Consider the following 14,114-nt stretch of genomic DNA (forward strand, 5'->3'; position numbering starts at 1 on the left):
GTGTGTTCAGGAGAACTTTCTTGATCAGTATGTTTCCAGCCCAACCAGGGAGGAGGCATTGGATCTGGTTTTGGGGAATGAGGTGGGTCAAGTAGAGCAAGTGTCAGTAGGGGAACATTTAGGGAACAGTGATCACAATATTGTAAGGTTTAGATTAGCTATGGAAAAGGACAGGGAGCAATCTAGAGTAAAAAATACTTAATTGGATGAAGGCCAATTTCAGTGGGTTGAGAATGGATCTGGCCCGGATAAATTGGAATCAAAGATTGGCAGGCAAAACTGTAATTGAACAATGGGCTACCTTTGAGAGGGACAAAGAGAGAGTATGAGAATAGATTGGCAGCTAACACAAAAGGGAATCCAAAAGTCTTCTATAGGCATATAAATAGTAAATGAGTAGTTAGAGGAGGGGTGGGACCAAATTGGAGACCTACACACGGAGGCAGAGGGCATAGCTGAGCTACTAAATGAGTACTTTGCATCTGTCTTCACCAAGGAAGAAGATGCTGCCAAAGTCATAGTGAAACAGGACGTAGTTGAGATACTGGATGGGATGAAAATTGATAAGGAGGAGGTACTAGAAAGGCTGTCTGTACTTAAAGTAGATAAGTCACCAGGACCGGATGGGATGCATTCTAGGATGCTGAGGGAAGTAAAGGTGGAAATTGCGGAGTTACTGGCCATAATCTTCTAATCCTCCTTGAATATGGGCCTGGTGCCAGAGGACTGGAGTATTACAAATGTTACACCCTTGTTCAAAAAAGGATGTAAGGATAAACCCAACAATTACAGGCCAGTCAGTTTAACCTCAGTAGTGGGGAAGCTTTTAGAAATGATAATCCGGGACAAATTTAACAGTCACTTGGACAAGTATGGATTAATTAAGGAAAGGCAGCACGGATTTGTTAAAGGCAAATCATGTTTTATTAACCTGATTGAGTTTTTTTGAGAGGTAATAGGGCTGATGAGGGTAATGCAGTTGACGTAGTGTACATGGACTTCCAAAAGGCGTTTGATGAAGTGCCACATAATAGGCTTGCCAGCAAAGTTGAAGCCCATGGAATAAAAGGGACAGTGGCACATGGATATGAAATTGGCTAAGTGACAGGAAACAGAGAGTAGTGGTGAATGGTTGTTTTTCGGACTGGTGGAAGGTATATAGTGGTGCTCCCCAGGGGTCGGTTCTAGGACCACTGCTTTTCTTGATATATGTTAATGACGTAGACTTGGGTGTACAGGGCAGAATTTCAAAATTTGCAAATGACACAAAACTTGGAAGTATAGTGAACAGTGGGGAGGATAGTGATAGACTTCAAGAGGACATAGACAGGCTGGTGGAATGGGCAGACACATGGCAGATGAAATTTAACGCAGAAAAGTGTGAAGTGAAACATTTTGGTAGGAAGGACGAGGAGAGGCAATATAAACTAAAGGGTACAATTCTAAAGTGGGTGCATGAACAGAGAGACTTGGGGGTATATGTGCACAAATCGTTTAAGGTGGCAGGGCAGGTTTCAAAAATGGTTAAAAAAAGCATACGGGCCCCTGGGCTTCATAAATAGAGGCATAGAATACAAAAGCAACGAAGTTATTGTTAGATCCGTGGTTCAGTGGATAAATAATCACACGGATGCTGTACATTAACAAATAACAGGTCTTTACTGGAGGAGGGTAATCTCTAGACTGGGGTACAGAGGCATGCACAAAGCTTATATACCGGTGTGGTCACTGCCGGTACTACGGTATACAGGAGCTGTAAAAAGTAGTTCTGACTTAAAGGCACATACACTACAATTCCTCCCCTTTTAGATTAATAATAACCCGCTTAATATTCAAATAACAATGACATTTTTACATGTACATTAAATAACAAAAGTCCATTTATAGATTCAGTCTTTGGAGCGGCTTCCTGACCCTTTCGGGATAGCGCCTTTCCAGAGGTTCTTGTTCTTGGTGCAGAGGCGATTCTGACCCCTTTTCATCGGGTAGTTCATCGGGTTCCACTGCTACTGGGTCTGGAGTAGATGCTACCGGTATGTCGGGTTCATCCTCAGGTACTCGAGACATGGGGTTGACGCGTTCCTGTGACGATAAGATCTGATCAACGTGGCATCTCACAATGTTCTCCCCGACATCCACTGTGTACATTAATGGCCCCTGCCTTGTACATATCATTCCGGGTTGCCACTTCTCTGTTCGATAGTCACGGGCCAAGACTGGTTGCCCTACATTGAAGCTCCTTGTCGGCCTCTCATTGATGTGCTGGAATTGTTTGTCCTCAACATTTCTTCGCACATTTGGTCTGAGCAAGTCCAGACGAGATCTCAACCTTTGGTTAAAGGACATCATGGCCGGGGTCTGGTTGGTAACTGCATGTGTCGCGTTTCGGTAGGCTAATAAGAAATTGTCCATCTTATACTGTAGTGGAATTTCCTCGTCGCACATGGCCTTTATCGCCTTCTTAAAGGTTTGTACGAACCTCTCAGCCAATCCATTGGTGGCTGGATGATACGGGGCGGATGTGTAATGCCTTACCCCATTCCTTTTCATGAATTTTTGGAACTCGTCGGACACAAACTGTGGTCCATTATCAGAGCAGATCTGCTCTGGCAAACCGTTTCTGGCAAATATGGTCCGTAGGATTGCAATCGTTTTCTCTGTAGTGGTTGAAAACATCTTTATCACCTCAGGCCACTTTGAATGAGCATCCACTGCTATTAAGAACATTGAGTCCATGAATGGACCAGCGAAATCAATGTGCACCCGTTGCCATGGAGAGGAGGGCCACTCCCATGGGTGTAGAGGGGCATGTGGTGGTGCATTTTGGACCTTCTGGCATCCTAAGCAGCTCTTAGTTAGGTCTTCGATTTGTTGATCGATTCCCGGCCACCACACATAAGCCCTAGCTAGGCTTTTCATTTTCACTCCCCCCAGATGACCTTCATGTAGCTCATTTAGCACTCTCTCCCTTAACTTGGGTGGAATCACCACTCTGGATCCAAACATCACTGTCCCCTGGCATACTGACAGCTGTTCTCTTCTGGATGAGAATGCTGGCAACAGTGAGTCGCCATGTGTTGGCCATCCCCTCACCGTCAATTCATATACCCGTGACAGCGTCGGATCATTGCGAGTCTCCTTCTCTATATCCGCATTTGTTACTGGCAATCGTTCAACTATCGATGAATAAAATATCTCGATAGGGTCCACTGCTGGTGCTTCCTCCACAGTAGGCAGTGGCAGGCGCGATAGCCCATCAGCGTTCCCATGCTCTTTCGTGCCTTTATATTCTATTTCATATTGATTCGCCCCTAGAAACAGGGACCATCTTTGTAACTGCTGTGCAGTCATTACTGGCACGTCCTTCTTAGGATTAAAGATGGAGACAAGTGGTTGGTCAGTCAGCAAGGTGAACTTCTGCTCATGCAGATAGTGGTTGAATTTTTTTACTCCCTATACTAGGCTGAGGGCCTCCCTGTCAATCTGGGCGTAGTTGCGCTCGGCTGATGTTAGTCACCGAGACGCAAAGGCTACTGGCCTCTCCAACCCATCTGGGAATTTGTGCGACAGCACTGCTCCAATGCCGTAGGGTGATGCATCACATGCCAAACGAATTGGTAGTGCTGGGTTGAAATGGGCCAACACCTCTTTTGATGTGATCAATTCTTTACACTTCTGGAAAGCTCGTCTCTGTCTGTCATCCCACTTCCATGGTACCCCTGTTTGCAGTAGGGTGTTCAGCGGGTGTAATACCGTAGACAAATTTGGTAAGAACTTGTGGTAATCGTTTACCAGCCCGAGGAACGACCTCAGTTGTGACACATTTTCCGGTGCTGGAGCCTTGACTACTGCCTCAATCTTGTCAGGGGACTTATGTAACCCCTCTTCATCGATGACGTGGCCGCAATACGAGATCTGTTTCTGGAAAAACTCGCACTTGTGGCGATTAGCTCGTAGCCCATACTCCTTTAATCTGGTGAGCACCTTCTCCAAGTTAGCGAGGTGATCACCGTCATTTTCGCCCGTGACCAAGATGTCGTCCAAATAACACTGGGTCCCTGGAATCCCTTGCAGGACCTGATCCATCGCCCTTTGCCAGATAGCCGGAGCCGAGGCTACTCCAACCACCAGCCAGTTGTATTGATAGAGACCTTTGAGTGTTGATCGTAAGGTAATGTTTCGAAGCTTCTTCTACCTCCGTTTGCAAGTACGCCTGGGCTAGATCAATTTTGGTGAAGCGTTTACCACCAGATAGCGAGGTGAAAATATCCTCAATACGTGGAAGCGGATATTGCACCGTGTGAAGGACTGGGTTCACTGTCACCTTAAAATCCCCACAGATGCGGACCTTCTTTGGTTCCCCAGGCGTATTACTCAACGACCTCTTCATTACAGGAACGATGGGTGTAGCCCACTCGCTCCAGTCCACTTTGGACAGTACTCCTGAACGTTCCAACCCTTCCAGCTCTGCTTCAACAGCTGATCTGATCGCATAAGGCACTGGTCTGGCCTTCAGAAACTTTGGGCTTGCATTTTCCTCTATTTTAATTGTTGCTGTTATTCCTTTGTGTTCCTAGTCCCTCCTGGAACACTTCTTTTGTGTCAGTTAACATTTTTGACAGTCGTCCACGTGTGACGTCGTCATCCTTTTTGGCCTCAACCTTCAGTGCCTGTATGGAATGCCAATCTAATTGTATCTTCCGGATCCATTCACATCCTAGCAGTGGTGGTCCTCCATTTGGCAATACATATATATCCATTTTGGTATTTCCTGGCCTTTATATGTCACTTTCACCCTTATTTTTCCTTTGGGGTAGACTTTTTGCCCCGTATACGTCTTCAAGACAATCTCTGTAGCTTTCAAGGGTATGTGTGAAAATAGCCGCTTGTAGTCTCTTTGATTTATGACTGTTAGAGCTGACCCTGTGTCCAATTCCATTTCCACTTGGACTCCGTCTATCTTGAGTGTAACCCAGATAGTCTGGTGATCCTCCATTTCGGTTACCTTATGTAGTTTCAGACAACCCAGCTCCTTGCTTCCGGAGTCTGTGTCACTTTTCTGTCCGTCTGAACCACTGTCCATCACCTGGTGTACCTTTTTGTACTTCTCCTGTGGAGATTTCTTACTGTTGGTTTTCTTCCCAGACCTGCAGACTCTTGCTATGTGTCCTGTTTTCCCACACTGTCTGCACACTTGGTCCTTCAACCAACAATCTTTCTGGTCATGTGTTGTTCTGCCGCAACAATAGCACTTCCCTGTTCCATAGGTCATTTCGTTGGTGCCATATTCTTGCGGTCTCCGTTGTATCTCTGCAGCGCCCCTTGCGGCTGCTTCGTGTGATACTGCCATACTGAAAGCTTTGCCCAGCGTAAGGTCCTTTTCTGATAGAAGCCGTTTCGGGGTTCCTTCACTTTGTAGCCCACACACAAACTTGTCCCTTAACGTGTCTGCTAGTCCTGCTCCAAACTGGTAGTATTTCGATAGCTTGCGCAGTTCCGTTAGATACTCAGAGTCATAGAGTTACACAGCACAGAAAGAGGCCCTTCGGCCCATCGTGTCTGCGCCGTCCATCAAGCCCTGACCAATCTAATCCCATTTTCCAGCATTTGGTCCATAGCCTTGTATGCAATGGCATTTCAAGTGCTCACCCAAATGCTTCTTGAATGTTGTGAGGGTTCCTGCCTCTACCACCCTTTCAGGCAGTGAGTTCCAGACTCCAACCACCCTCTGGGTGAAAAAGTTCCTCCTCAAATCCCCTCTAAACCTCCTGCCCCTTACCTTGAATCTATGCCCCCTTGTTATTGACCCCTCTACTAAGGGGAAAAGTTCCTCTTTATCTACCCTATCTATGCCCCTCATCATTTTGTACACCTCAATCAGGTCCCCCCTCAGCCTTCTTTGCTCCAAGGAAAACAACCCCAGCCTGTTTAGTCTTTCTTCATAGCTGAGGCGCTCCATCCCAGGTAACATCCTGGTGAATCTTCTCTGCACCCTCTCCAAAGCAATCACATCCTTCCTATAGTGAGGCGACCAGAACTGCACACAGTACTCCAGCTGTGGCCTTACCAGCGTTTTGTACAGTTCCATCATAACCTCCCTGCTCTTATATTCTATGCCTCGGCTAATGAAGGCAAGTATCCCATATGCCTTTTTAACTACCTTATCTACCTGTTCCGCTGCCTTCAGGGATCTATGTACATGTACACCAAGGTCCCTCTGACCCTTTGTACTTCCTAGGGTCCTACCACTCATTGTGTATTCCCTTGCCTTATTTGTCCATCCAAAATGCATCACCTCGCACGTTTCAGGGTTAAATTCCATTTGCCACTTTTCCGCCCATCTGACCAACCCGTTTATATCGTCCTGTAGCCTAAGGCTTTCCTCCTCGCAATTTACCACCCCACCAATTTTCGTGTCATCTGCGAACTTACTGATCATACCTTTTACATTCTCATCCAAATCATTTATGTAGATCACAAACAGCAAGGGACCCAGCACCGATCCCTGAGGTACCCCACTGGACACAGGCTTCCAGTCACAAAAGCAACCTTCGACCACCACCCTCTGCCTCCTGTCACTCAGCCAGTTTAGGATCCAATGTGCCAAGGCACCCTGGATCCCATAGGCTCTTACCTTCTTGACCAATCTCCTATGCGGGACTTTGTCAAAAGCCTTACTGAAGTCCATGTATACCACATCCACAGCATTTCCCTCATCCACACACCTAGTCACCCCCTCGAAAAATTCAATCAGATTGGTCAGACATGATTTACCCTTGACAAAGCCATGCTGACTATCCCCGATTAATCCTTGCCTCTCCAAGTGGAGACTAATTTTGTCCCTCAGAATTTTTTCCAATAATTTCCCTACCACAGATGTTAGGCTCACTGGCCTGTAATTCCCTGGTTTATCCCTGCTACCCTTCTTGAATAATGGTACTACGTTAGCTGTTCTCCAGTCCTCTGGTACATCCCCTGTGGCCAGAGAGGTTCTGAAAATTTGTGTCAGAGCCCCTGCAATCTCCTCCTTTGCCTCACACAGCAGCCTGGGATACATCTCGTCCGGGCCTGGGGATTTATCTACTTTTTGGCCTGCTAAAACCGCTAGTACCTCCTCCCTCTCGATGCTAATATGTTCAAGTATATCACAGTCCCCTTGCCCAATTTCTATGTCTACATCGTCTTTCTCCATAGTGAACACAGATGCAAAAAATTCATTTAAAACCCCGCCTACATCATCTGGCTCTACACACAGATTGCCACTTTGGTCCCTAATGGGCCCTACCCTTTCCCTGGTTATCCTCTTGCCCTTAATATACTTATAAAACATCTTAGGATTTTCCTTTATTTTGCTCGCCAGTGCTATTTCATGGCCCCTCCTCGCTCTCCTAATTTCTTTTTTAAGTATGCCCCTGCACTTTTTATACTCCTCTTGGGCTTCCTCCGTCTTTAGTCTTTTGTAACTGCCAAAAGCCCCCCTTTTTTTCCTAATGCATTTTTGTATATCCCTTGTCATCTAAGGTTCCCTTTGCTTGTTGGTCCCACCCTTGACCTTTACGGGAACATGTTGGTGTTGTACTCTCTCTATTTCCCTTCTGAAAGTCTCCCACTGCTTTGATGTGGATTTTCCTATAAGTAGCTGCTCCCAGTCCACTTTGGCCAGATCCTGCCTTATCATATTAAAATCGGCCTTCCCCCCAATTTAGAACCCTTATTTCCGGGCCGTCTTTGTCTTTTTCCATGACCACCTTAAATCTCACCGAATTATGGTCACTGTTGCTTTTGTCTTTGTGTTGGTTCCTCTTATGGAACTTAAATCGTTCTGCTATCAGCAACGGTGTGGGGTTTAAGTGGTCCTGTAGGATTTCTACTATGCTTTCAAAATTCTTGTTTACCGGCTTCTCTGGGGTTATTAGATTTCGCAGTAACCCATAAGTTTTTGCACCCATGGAATTTAACAGAACCAGTGCTTTATTAGCATCTGGCACTTCATTCGCCCTGCAGTACACCTCAATACGTTCCACATATGTCGCCCAATCTTCGACTTCATTGTCGAACGTAGAGATACTGCCACTCTTCGGCATCCTTGGTTGTGCGTTAACTATCACCAATGGTGCTTCCTGTGCTTCCCCTTCTTCTCCGCTAGCACAAAATGGCGTCTCCCGCGCTTTCCTTCCTTCCCGCGCTCGCCCTTCTTCTCCGCTGCGGCTTCTCAAAATGGCGTCTCCCGTGCTCTTCCTTCTTCCCCGCGGCTCAATGGCGTCTCCCGCGCTCTCCCTGCTTCTCCGCGGCTCAATGGCGCCTCCCGCGCTCTTCCTTCTTCTCCGCGGCTCAATGGTGCTTCGCCCCGCGGACCCTGATCAGCCCGTGATCCCTGGCTGTGCTCTGTGCGTCGTTCTTTTGATATTTTTTCGGCGCCGCTCAGTCTAGAACCCGGCTGTTTCTTACCCTCTCTCTCTCCGGTTGCTTTATTTTTCCTCGACGCCGCTCGGTGTTCAACCCCCGGCTGCGCCCTGCGCTCTTCACCCTCTGTCTTACCCCGTCGACGCTGCTCGGCTCTCTCTCTGCCGTCGGTCGGCTCCAGCCGCCGCTGCTCGGGAAGGGCCTGCGCTGGACCTGTCGTCGGTCTCTTACTGCTTGTTGTGGCTGGGGAACCAAGCCCGGCTCTCCACAGCCTCCCCAGCGAAGTTGGATCTCTGCCTGACTACTGGGTGGTTGCTCGTGGTCAACGCCCGTGTTCCTGGCCTCAACTTTTTTTTTTTCTTTTATGTTGCAGGTAGATTCGAATCGACACTCGTCGCCACTGTTAGATCCGTGGTTCAGTGGATAAATAATCACACGGATGCTGTACATTAACAAATAACAGGTCTTTACTGGAGGAGGGTAATCTCTAGACTGGGGTACAGAGGCATGCGCAAAGCTTATATACCAGTGTGGTCACTGCCGGTACTACAGTATACAGGAGCTGTAAAAAGTAGTTCTGACTTAAAGGCACACACACTACAGTTATGATGATCCTTTATAAAACACTGGTTCGGCCTCAACTGGAGTATTGTGTCCAATTCTGGGCACCGCATTTTAGGAAGGATGTGAAGGCCTTAAAGAAGGTGCAGAAAAGATTTACAAGAATAGTTCCAGGGATGAAGGACTTCAGTTACATGGATAGACTGGAGAAGCTGGGGTTGTCCTCCTTAGAGCAGTGAAGGTTGACAGGAAGTGGTACTTGGTAAAATAATGGGACTCCAGGCGGATAAATCCCCTGGACCTGATGGCTTACATCCTAGGGTCTTGAGGGAAGTGGTGGTAGGGATTGTGGATGCATTGGTAATAATTTTCCAAAACTCCCTGGACTCGGCAAAGATCCCAGCAGATTGGAAAACTGCTAATGTAACACCCTTATTTAAAAAGGGTAGTAGGCAGAAGGCTGGAAACTATAGACCTGTTAGCCTAACATCTGTGGTTGGTAAAATTTTAGAGTCCATTATTAAGGAGACAGTAACAGGACATTTGGATAAACATAATTTAATAGGACAAACTCAGCATGGTTTCATGAAGGGGAAGCCATGTTTGACAAATTTGCTTGAGTTCTTTGAGGAAGTAACATACAGGGTGGATAAAGGGGAACCAATGGACGTAGTGTATTTAGACTTCCAAAAGGCATTTGACAAGGTGCCACACAAAAGATTATTGCTCAAGATAAAAAATCACGGGATTGGGGGTAATATTCTGGCGTGGGTGGAGGATTGGCTCTCTAACAGAAAGCAGAGAGTTGGGATAAATGGTTCATTCTCAGACTGGCAATCAGTAACTAGTGGTGTTTCGCAGGGGTCAGTGCTGGGTCCCCAACTCTTTACAATCTATATTAACGATTTGGAGGAGGAGACCGAGTGTAACATATCAAAGTTTGCAGATGATACAAAGATGGGACGGAAAGTAGTGAGTGAGGAGGACATAAAAAACCTGCAAATGGACATAGACAGGCTAAGTAAGTGGGCAGAGATTTGGCAGATGGAATACAATACTGGAAAGTGTGAGGTTATGCACTTTGGCAGGAAAAATCATAGAGCAAGTTATTATCTTAATGGCAAGAAACTGGAAAGTACTGTAGTACAAAGGGATCTGGGAGTCCAGGTGCACGAAACTCAAAAAGTTAGTATGCAGGTGCAGCAAGTGATCAAGAAGGCCAATGGAATGTTGGCTTTTATTGCTAGGGGGATAGAATATTAAAACAGGGAGGTATTGCTGCAGTTGTACAAGGTATTGGTGAGACCGCACCTGGAATACTGCATACAGTTTTGGTGTCCATACTTAAGAAAAGGCATACTTGCGCTCGAGTCAGTACAAAGAAGGTTCACTAGGTTAATTCCAGGGATGAGGGGGTGGACATATGAGGAGAGGTTGAGTAGATTGGGACTCTACTCATTGGAGTTCAGAAGAATGAGGGGCGATCTTATTGAAACATATAAGATTGTGAAGGGGCTTGATCGGGTGGATGCGGTGAGGATGTTCCCAAAGATGGGTGAAACTAGAACTAGGGGGCATAATCTTAGAATAAGGGGCTGCTCCTTCAAAACTGAGATGAGGAGAAACTTCTTCACTCAGAGGGTGGTAGGTTTGTGGAATTTGCTGCCCCAGAAAGCTGTGGAAGCTACATCATTAAATAAATTTAAAACAGAAATAGATAGCTTCCTAGAAGTAAAGGGAATTAAGGGTTACAGGGAGCAGGCAGGAAATTGGACATGAGTCTAGGTTCGGAATGGTCGTGGCCCCGTGGGTAGTGGAGCGGGCCCAGGGGCCGTGTAGCCTGGTTCTGCTCCTACTTCTTGTGTTCTAATTCTGTTAGATTTCAGGAGATGGTTTTATTGCTGTTCCTGGTTGGGGTGGAGATCGCCTTTACAGAAGGTAAGTACTGTAGAAAATATAGGGACAGAGTGATCTCCTGGATGAGTTTCGCAGATTTTTTCTCCCAAATTGGCCATTGGGTTTTTTTTTACCTGGTTTTTCGCCTCTCCCTGGAGATCACATGGGTTCGGGTGGGATGGAGAGTGATAGTATATTTGAGGTTAGGATCAGATCAGCCATGATCTTATTGAATGGTGGAGCAGGCTCGAGGGGCTGAATGGCCTACTCCTGCTCCTATTTTTCTATGTTACTATGTTTCTATTTGATAGAAGTGTTCAAAATCATGAGGGGTCTAGACAGCGTAGATAGAGAGAAACTATTCCCATTGGCGGAAGGGTCGAGAACCAGAGGACACAGATTTAAGGTGATTGGCAGAAGAACCAAAGGCGACATGAGGAAAAACTTTTCTTTTACGTAGCACCGGCTCTTCGGGCCGAATGGCCTCATTCTGTGCTGTAACCATTCTATGATTCTAGGTCTCCATTAATGAGCCAGACTGGCCAATCAGTCATCAACAGTGTCCTGGAATATAGTGAGCCAGCCTGTTTCAGGTTCTGGATTACAGAATCTGCCATCATCCAGTGTGTCATCCTGGAGCCACTCAATCTCAAAGAGCCCCCAGTTACTTCCCTATGAGAAAGATGTCACTAGCTGACTGATAAGTGCAGTTCTGAGCCCTCATTATATGGCCCAATGATACCAGGAACTTCTGAGCAGTATGGCGAGCAGCACAGCTCAGCTTAAAATGTGTGAGTGCATTGCTACCATCCTCCTGTTAAAAAGGTGGCTGCACACCGTACCACACAGAACAATAGTTGCCTCCTTATTTTGTTAGCCTTATTCATTATAAAAACAGCAGGAGCTGGTTGCCAGAGGCCTCCCCTCAGGGGGGTCAGTGGTTGGTTTAATTGGTAGCTTTTATGGCCAAATGCTGGACAGGGAAGTAGTTGGAGGTCAAGACCTTAATTTCCTGTCCAGAGACGGAACAAAAGAACAGGGAAACAAGCATTTGAAGTCAGCTGTAAGTTCCGCTGAGGGGACAAGTATGCCAGCTAATGTTAAGAGAGCCAACCAGGCCCAGAGCAGGTCTTGGGCTGAATCAGTGATAGGGGCTGACCAAAAGAAAGAGTTACTTAGTCCACTAATTGGGACCATGTGGCATAGTTTAGTATTTTCCTTATTACAAGGAGGGTGCCAAGTTAAAATAAGTATAATTTGCTATAACTGTTCGCTCCATGTTCACTTACTGTAAAATAAAGCATTTCAACAATTTATATAGAGGTTCCATTGCTACATCCCCTGGTCACACTATCATATAACTAGATGTTGGGCAGTACAGGGGAACTCCTGATCATACAGTGATTAAGAAGGCCAATGGAATGTTGGCTTTCATTGCTAGGGGGATAGAATATAAAAATAGGGAGGTATTGCTTCAGTTGTACAAGGTATTGGTGAGACCGCACCTGGAATACTGCGTACAGTTTTGGTGTCCATACTTAAGAAAGGATGTACTTGCTCTCGAGTCAGTACAAAGAAGGTTCACTCGGTTAATCCCGGGGATGAGGGGATGGACATATGAGGAGAGGTTGAGTAGATTGGGACTCTACTCATTGGAGTTCAGAAGAATGAGAGGCGATCTTATTGAAACATATAAGATTGTGAAGGGGTTGGATCGGGTGGATGCGGGGAGGATGTTCCCGATGATGGGTGAAACTAGAACTAGGGGGCATAGTCTTAGAATAAGGGGCTGCTCTTTCAAAACTGAGGTGAGGAGGAACTACTTCACTCAGAGGGTGGTAGGTCCATGGAATATGCTGCCCCAAAAAGCTGTAGAAGCTACATCATTACATAAATTTAAAACAGAAATAGACAGTTTCCTAGAAGTAAAGGGAATTAAGGGTTACGGGGAGCGGGCAGGAATTTGGACATGAGTCTAGGCCCTGTGGGTAGCGGAGTGGGCCCAGGGGCCGTGCAACCTGATCCTGCTCCTATTTCGTGTGTCTAATTCTGTTAGATTCAGGAGATGGTTCTGTGATAGTGGATTGGCGGTTAGGATCAGATCAGCCATGATCTTATTGAATGGCGGAGCAGGCTTGAGGGGTCGATTGGCCTACTCCTGCTCCTATTTCTTATGTTCTTACAGGACACCGGGTCAGCTTACAGGAGTGATCATTGAGGGTAAACCCAGGAGAGCACCTGGACTGGACCTGAAATGTGTAACACCTGCATAAGGAATAGTAGATCTGTGGGTGTGAGTTTAAACTGGTAAATTCAGGAGAATGGGATGGAGAAGGATTGTGAATAAGTGTAGTAACTGAAAGAATATGAAAAAATGGATGGCAGAATCGTAGGAGTAAAAATGGGACATTGTTGGTGTCTATATATAAATGTGTTACTGTAATAGGAATAAAGTTGGAGAATGAGAAACACTAATTGTTATGGGTATGATGTCGGAGCTTTGACCGAAACCTAGCTTCAGCCAGGGAAGGACTGGGAGCTATGGGGGTGAATTTCCACAGGGGTTCTCATGCACGTTCACTGTATCTTGGACGGAAGGGCCGTGAAACCCCATTTATCCAGGATTTCCATGTCTCTTCCATCAAAGCTATGGTGGACAAGTGGGAGAACCCCTGTGGACATTCACTCCCTAAATGCTCCTGGCTTTAAAGTTATCTGTAATGATAGAAAAAGTTCAGAAGTAGATTCCCCTACAACCCCCGCCTCCCCGGAAGAAGCCTTGCCAGCATTTTATCCATACACCTCTGTGACACACCTTGGGACATTTTACTACATTGAGGGCACTTTATAAATACAAGATATTATTGTTAATAAAGACAACATGCATTTATACTGACAATGAACAACATTCCTGCCATGGGCTTCACTTGACAGGAGGACAGACCAGGCACAGAGACCAGTGTACCCGGTGACGTAAGAAAACTACTAGGCACTTGGTCCAAGCGTTAAACAAAGCTTTAATCAACTGTTTTACAACATGGAGATCTAGTTGTGTCCTTCACTAGTTCCTGTTAAAGAATGTCCTGAGCAAGCTGAGCCCATGCGTGGATATCACGTTTAATCAGTTGGTCACACCGCAGGTAAAGGCTGCACAGGCAGGAAGGGAATGGGTGACCACCAGGCAGAGTAGTAGGCGCAGGCAGGTAGTGCAGGGGTCCCCTGTGGCCATCCCCCTCTCAAACAGATATACCGCT

The sequence above is a fragment of the Somniosus microcephalus genome, chromosome 10, assembly GCF_052327205.1.
Source record: "Somniosus microcephalus isolate GS21.2 chromosome 10, FLI_Smic_1.0, whole genome shotgun sequence".
Classification (NCBI taxonomy): domain Eukaryota; kingdom Metazoa; phylum Chordata; class Chondrichthyes; order Squaliformes; family Somniosidae; genus Somniosus; species Somniosus microcephalus.